This window comes from Zingiber officinale, chromosome 5A (assembly GCF_018446385.1).
Source record: "Zingiber officinale cultivar Zhangliang chromosome 5A, Zo_v1.1, whole genome shotgun sequence".
NCBI classification, from domain to species: Eukaryota; Viridiplantae; Streptophyta; class Magnoliopsida; order Zingiberales; family Zingiberaceae; genus Zingiber; species Zingiber officinale.
In genome coordinates this window covers 19,263,072-19,270,672 of record NC_055994.1, presented here as the reverse complement: position 1 = coordinate 19,270,672, position 7,601 = coordinate 19,263,072, and the positions used below count along the sequence as shown (strand labels likewise).

The window sequence follows — 7,601 nt, the reverse complement described above, 5'->3', positions numbered from 1 at the left end:
AACTCAAACTATAATCAAGTTTATTTTAACTATAAAATAAATCGACATAAACCTAAAACTTAAAATAAACCCAAGTTCAATAATTCAGGGGAGAGACACCAAACTAGTTGAGACCTTTAAAATAATTATAGTTTATCTGACAGAGTAATTAGGATTAGATAAATTAGGGACTAATAACTTGGCAAATGGTACTAGAGAAGTTTGGGATAATAGTAAGTTAGGGAAGCTCTATCTATGTATGTCTAGGAAAAATCTTATGTGTTCGACCTGATGCATTTGGATTAGTGGAACTAACTGAAGTTATCCTTTATCAATCTAAATTGGTTAGACCAAAATTTTATATTAAGTTATTTGGACAAGACTATTTGAAAAATCTCGAAGCACGTGATTACTCTAATGATTTTCGTGTGACTCACCACAGCTTAGAAATTTATTCAAAGAATGTCTACTTGATTAATGCAAAACTAAACTTGAATCTAACCCAAGTTAAACCAACTCCTAACAATCTAACTTAACTCATCTCATAAAATGATAGGATGTCTTTGTCTGAAAACTTAGACTGAGTGAGATGATTAGATTAATAAATTTTAAATTTAACCTAAAACCAAAACATTAAATTAAATTAAAAATAAAATAAAATAAAATTTAAATAAATTAAAATTAAATTCAAATTAAAGTTAAATTAAAAATAATTTAAAATTAAATTCAAATTAATTTATAATTAAATTTAAATTAAATTAAATTAAATTAAACTTAACTTAAACTTAAATTAAACTTAACTTCAATTTAAAATTAAAACTTAAATTAAAAAACTTAAACTTAACTTAAATTAAAACTTAACTTAAACTTAAATTAAACTTAAAATTAAAACTTAAATTAAAAAACTTAAATTAAACTTTAAATTAAAACTTAAATTAAACTTAAAATTAAAACTTAAATTAAACTTAAATTAAACTTAACTTCTTAAATTAAAACTTAAAATTAAAGTTTAAAATTAAACTTAACTTAAATTTAAATTAAAACCTAAAATTAAACTTAACTTAAACTAAAATTTAAACTTAAATTAAACTTAAAATTAAAACTTAAATAAAAAAAATAAACTTAAAATTAAAACTTAAACTTAAATTAAATTTAAACTTAAATTAAAATTAAAATTAAAACTTAAATTAAATTAAAACTTAAATGAAACTTAAAATTAAAACTTAACTTAAGAATTAAAAATCTAAATAAAAAATAATTAAAAAAACTAGTGTCAAAGGCACCTCCCATACAATCAGAGGCGCCCTTGGAAGGGTGGCAAAATTTCTGTCCAACCAACTAAAGGTGCCTTCAACACGTTTGAAGGCGCTCTCCATAGCGCATGGAAGACGTCTTCCATTGGCCTGAAGGCGCCTTCAACCCAAATTTTAACAGTGAATAGAGAAGGTCTCTATTCACGAAAAATACCTCCAGAAGGCACCCTCTAGCCACCTTCTTTCACTTTTCTCTCCACTTTTCACCTTCAAAACCACAACTATGCCTTCTAAGTACTCTCTAACTCGATCTATCTAATTATTTTCTATGTTTGTGTGTTTTTTCTTAAATATTTGCATGCATATACTACTTTAGGAAGTGACGGAACGTTATTCCATCCCAAGCTAGTTCCAATAGTATCCCCTTTGTCGATGTCAGATTCCCTATTGAGCATCTTAGGCTAGATTTCCTAGATCGTACATATGTTGTATTAAAATCTAGATATCTAAATAGAACATTTTTTTCTATTATTGTCCCTATATTATAGAAGTTATAGGCTATTATAAATTAGATAGATTGATAAGTTTACTGTAGTCATTCAGTAAACTTAGATTTATGTGCCCAATTTTATAACAATTGAGTTAAGGTCAATGACTTGACATACTCCACCAGAGTAGGTGATAAGGACTTTAGGTTCCCACCCACTCTACTGTATGATAGTTTAGGATTTAAGCTGTCAGCATGCCCATTTTTGTGTTATCCTAGTAGGGATTTACCATTTGGCGAATGCTACTCCCATATTACATTTGATACAATCCATATGTATTTTTTTTGGGGAGGAAAAAGTACCCACTGTAACTAGCTTCAGGTCTTTCTCTCTCAAGGTTCAGGGCTATGTCCTATATAGAGTTCTGACCACCTATATTTTGTCGATCAGATCTCGCGATATTGCGATGATGTAACCCTCACATTCGTTCCTCCTTTATACATTATGTCAGTTACTAGACATTGACATTACATTACATATGTTTCAGAATATCATTCATGCATCTCATCTCATCACTAGGAGATAGGTTCATATGTCCTACTGTCACATTTTTAATTTTATATTTTTGACCATAGGAGTAGATATGACCCAAGGTACACCTACTTCTCTTAGCACATAAGTTGAGATTGGTCACGTCAACTTGCATTAGTTTATATAGATGTTCGGTGTTACGCTCCGCAAGTGTACGGAAATGTCGCAAGTAATATAAAAGATTATCGTATCCACAGGGACTGGAATAAGCACTAGAAATGTCTCAATGCGAATTAGCTAAACAACTATCCAATCGTTTCAAAAGCAAAGTAAAGGTAAACAAATCTAATCTTAAAGATCAACAAACAAGAGTCTAGTGTTTTGGGTTATGATAAAGGGAGATTCTAGGAGTTTCGGTTTCTTTGTAAGATTTCTTGAATGTAAATGGTTCACCAATTCTTATCCCTCAATTGCCAAACATGTAGAAAGTTGCCGGTTCTCTCTTGCAATAGACAACCGGCTAAGGACTGAGAAATGTATCTAAATAGGATTAATTAGACATGAACATACGTTGTCCTTACACAGAAGCGCACCTATTACTATGCCTTCCTCGGATATCAACATAGAAGCCCACAACTTATTAATCTATCAAGATACAAGAAACTAATCACAAGATCCATCCTACTCTCTTGAATATTCCCATTTCCTCTTCAAGATTATCTCTCAAACGTCCTTACACGGGCTTGCACCTGTCACGTGGATCCCTCGGATGATCGAGTGAGAGTTTATCTTTACAAAGTCCACAAGAAATCCAAACAATCAATCAAGAATGAGAATTAAGCACAAATCACCATTAATCATTCAAGATCTAATTGATACAAGCAAGTCAATGTCATTGAAACAAGAAAGTGACAAATCCATTAGAGATTACATCAATCCATCATATAAATACTCCCTTAATCCTAGAATACAAGATCTACTCCATGAATCGAGGAAGAAAACCCGAAGAAATAGAGAATACAAGCATTTCTTAAATCCCCAATCCAAGAAATCAAGAAGAGGGGGAAAGAGAAAACTTATCTACGAAGAAGCCTCGTCTTCGGATCCAATCCTCGCTCCGGAGTCGAAATCGTCGAGATCTCCCTTAGAATCGCCCAGAAATCCTCCCAAGAATGGGAGGAAACCACCAAATCTTGCTTTCTCCCAAAGGGGGAGAGATCCCCTTTCAATTCATGAAGAAGGGTTTAAATAGAGGAGGGAATCGGGCGCCACACGGCCCCGTGACACGGCCGTGTGAGATTCACACGGGTGTGAGATTCACACGGCCATGTCCAGTTCCCTCTCTGCCAAAGCTGCACGGTGTGACTCCACACGGCCAGAACCCTTCTGCTCCTGGAAATGCTACACGGTCGTGTGGTGCACACGACCACAGCCTGCTTGATCTCTGGAAATCTCACATGGCCGTGTAGATCCACACGACCATGTAAGGCTTCTGCTCTGGTTGGCTTCAAATCTTGACACGCCATGTCATCTTCCTCTTCTGTTGGTGCCAAACTCCACACGGCCCGAGCTCCATACCAGTGCATGGCCGTGTGAGGCACACGGCCCGGTGCTTTCTCCCTTTGTTTCCTCCAATGCATGCCCAAAGATGTAGATTCTTCACCAAATCACTCCTGTGTACAGAAAATACACAAAAAGCATATCTTCGAACCAAAAGAGTAAATATGCTAAAAGGAAAGCTGGAAGAATAAAAATGCATAGATCAAGCATGCTCAAAATATGTAAATGTGCGTAAAAACATGCATAAAAGAGTATATAATCTATGCACATCACACCCCCAGACTTAAACCTTTGCTTGTCCTCAAGCAAAATGCTGCAGTCTAAATTCATATGTTCTACAACACATTCATAAAACCCAGTGCACTTTCCTAACTCTATCAAAAAGTTTCATTAACAAGCACGATCATGGAAACAAGTAAAGTATGGTTCAAGCATAAGAATCTTGTGCGCAGTGTAAAAGTAACTCAACACCCTTCAAGTTTCAATCCATGTCCTAGTCAAGTCGTCATCAAATTTGAATTCCTAGTGTTCCCAGTGAACGACAAGTAACCAGTGATAGACACTTACTCACCATTCACTTGGTTCATATTTCTCAACTAACCCAAGGTCTCAAAGGTGTGCTCAATCTTAAGAGAAGCTAAACAGTCATTTCCCCAGTAACCTAACTCGGTCTCAAAGGGGTGACTTGCTAGATTCCACTCATGACAACTGTTTTTTATATCCCTTATTATTCTTTTATTTATTTTTTCTCTTTTTTTTTTATAAGTGTTTGCATTGTGCAAAACTTATTCACAAATGTACTTTTAGCACACATATTGGGATATTTTGATTTTTCCAAATGAGCTTTAATGATTTGAGCCTCATCCAGTAACCAAAATGAAAGTTGAGAAATCACCATGGAAACCAAGTACTAAGCAAACAAGATGAATCATGACTATTTCAATGACATCAACTATTCAAGCGTCAAGCACAAGTGTAGTGAAGATAAAATCCTTAAGGTTGAACCAAAACTAAAACTCATCACCATAAGATTCTTAGCTTATTAATGCTTCCCAAGATAAAAAAAAGAACTACACAAAGTTTACTACTAGCATCATTCGAACATCATGAATCAAGACAATAATCGTGCTAACATTTCACTTGAATCCAAGAAAGCATATAAGTGAAGTTTTGATGTTCTCAAGATGTATGCCACAAAAAATCAAAACCCAAAATGCAAGACATAAGCAAAAACAAAAACAAACAAAGCAAATCAAATGCATCTAATGCATCCCCCCAGACTTAAATTTTTCATTGTCCCAATGAAAACTAAAAACAATGTGGAGGAGATTTTAAGAGAAGTTACCAAGTGATGAGCTTCAAATGGTTGACATTCATGTTTTTTTTTTTAAATACTCCTCTATCCAATGTTCACAATCCTCCACAACTTTAAAATCTACAAAAAATAAGATAGACAAGAAGAATTAAGTAGAGGGTATGATTTATTATCAACAAAATAAAAAGAAACTATAAGTAAAATGAAAACAAGATTGAACTTGGGTTGCCTCCCAAGAAGCGCTTGTTTAAGGTCATCAGCTCGACCACCTCATTAGATTCATCTAAATCTTGCTCTTGGAGGGGTAAGATATTTTAGAACCCTCCTACCAAGGGCTCTTATTATGGAGAGAGCTTTCATCAAAGGAGCTACAAAGTAAAGTATAACTCTCTCCATCTTCGTCTTCTTGGAAATTTTTTTCAGGTGGTCGAAGACGGTTCAGATTGAGCTTCCAATTATTGGCCCATGTGAAATCTGCACATCCAAAAGAAAAACAAATCTCCCACAAGCATATTATATAGTATAGAGCTAGAACCATATCAAGATAAGATGAATAAGTAATAAAAACTGAATCACATCCAACAAAGTCAATTATAGGTACCTCCATAAAGTTTTCCAAAAGATCACAAGAAATACTAACCTTACTTTGCTGAGAAATACCTGAAATTTCTAAACATGTAAATGTGACTTCCTCTGAATCAAATGATGGTTCTGGCTCTAGCTTAGGTGTTGATGATATCAATGATGGTGATTCTTGAGACTCTACTAGCTCTGTATAAGTCCCTACACATTGTTCCACAACATGATCAATTCTTAGATCCTCTAAGGGTTGTCTTGACAAAGGTAGTGATCTTTGAGATGCTGCTTCCACAACACAGCTCCCTACACATTCTTCCATATCATCATCATCAACACATACATCAAAAAATAAACCAACATCTATGTCCTCAATAGGAGAATCAATAACAAGAGGATCAATAACTTCACTTGCAGTTTTAAGTTGATCTACCACATCACATTCATCATCTGAAAATTCAATGTCACTATAACACCTTATAAAATTTTGAGGTAGATCTGAAAACTTATTTACCACTACATTATCAATAAAATCCTCATCTGAAAAATCTTCATCTTCATATATATTTAAAAATCTACACTCAACCATATTAGTGTCACAGGATTTGCCGAAGTCTTTATTTTCATTTACCCCCACTAACCTTTGTGGAAAAGGAACCCTTAGTGAAGGTCCTAGGAAAGACTGAACTCCCTTTTTCCCAAATTCCCTTTGGGCTTTTGGAGGAGGTCCAACTTGCTTATCTAATGTTGGTGTGATTAATCGTTGAGGGAAAGGTACTTCTGGCCTTTGGGAATTTCCTAGATAAATGGAATTGAGTTCTTGTGATCTTCTATTATTCTTCTCCTCAATTCTAAACATGTCATTCTTCAGAAGTTCTTCATGATTTTTGCCACTTCTCAACCCCACATCATCACACTTTTCATTGGATCTTGACTGTGTAGGAGGGGGATCTTCTTTAAACCATTTTGAAACAATTCTATCAAGCTTTGCCCCCAAATGTTTGAACTCCTCACTCTGTGACTTGTGAATTTCAACATTTTTAGGTGGTTGAATTTCATTTTGTTTGACAGGCTCTCTTACATTTATGGCTTTCACTTCTTGAATATCTGAGGGAAATTCCATCCAACTTTTGTTCGACCATTCACGGAGGTTCAATGTCACTTGATCAATTAACGAATAAGCTTCATCTACACTTTTGTCCATAAAAGAACCTCCAGCTGATGAATCCAATAAAGTCTTGTCTGAGAAAGAAATTCCCCCATAGAATATGTGCAAAATCAACCATTTTTCAAAACCATGATGAGGGCACTGTCTTTGAAGACTCTTGAATCTATCCCATGCTTCAAATAATGATTCTCCATATGCCTGAGCAAAATTTGTTATGCAATTCCTCATATACACCGTTCTACTTGGAGGGAAAAAATGATTTAGAAATTGCTTCTCCAATTGTTCCCAACTTGTGATGCTTTGAGGACAGAGAGAATATAGCCAAGTCCTTGCTTTATCCTTGATACTGAAAGGAAATGTCATCAATCGAACTGCATTTGCTGATACTCCTTCGCATTTCACTAAATCACAAATCTCTAAAAATGTTTCAAGATGCAGATAAGGACTTTCTGATACTTCTCCTTCAAATTTGTGACCTTGTATCATGAAAATTATCTCTGGGTCTAGTTGGAAACTTTCTGCTTCAATTTGAGGTTGCACAATGGGAGATAAAAATCTTGCAGAAAAGGGTGTAGAAAAATTTCTCATGGGCCTGCTTGACATGTTAGTGCTCATGGATATTCAAGAAGAAAAAGAAAATTATCAAGAATCAAAAACAAGAAATAAAATGCAATATGAAAAGCAAGAAAGCAAATGCAGAATTTAAATTGCAAGAAAGAAAGTGCATAATG

The 7,601-nt window shown here is 34.4% G+C and overlaps 1 non-coding gene across 1 annotated transcript; it reads left to right on the top strand.

Annotated features, from left to right (window-relative positions):
* The first annotated feature begins 6,994 nt into the window (after positions 1 to 6,994).
* LOC121983448 lies at positions 6,995 to 7,100 on the top strand. The gene has a single exon (XR_006112500.1). It is a non-coding gene; the product is annotated as a small nucleolar RNA R71 (small nucleolar RNA).
* Positions 7,101 to 7,601: the final 501 nt, after the last annotated feature.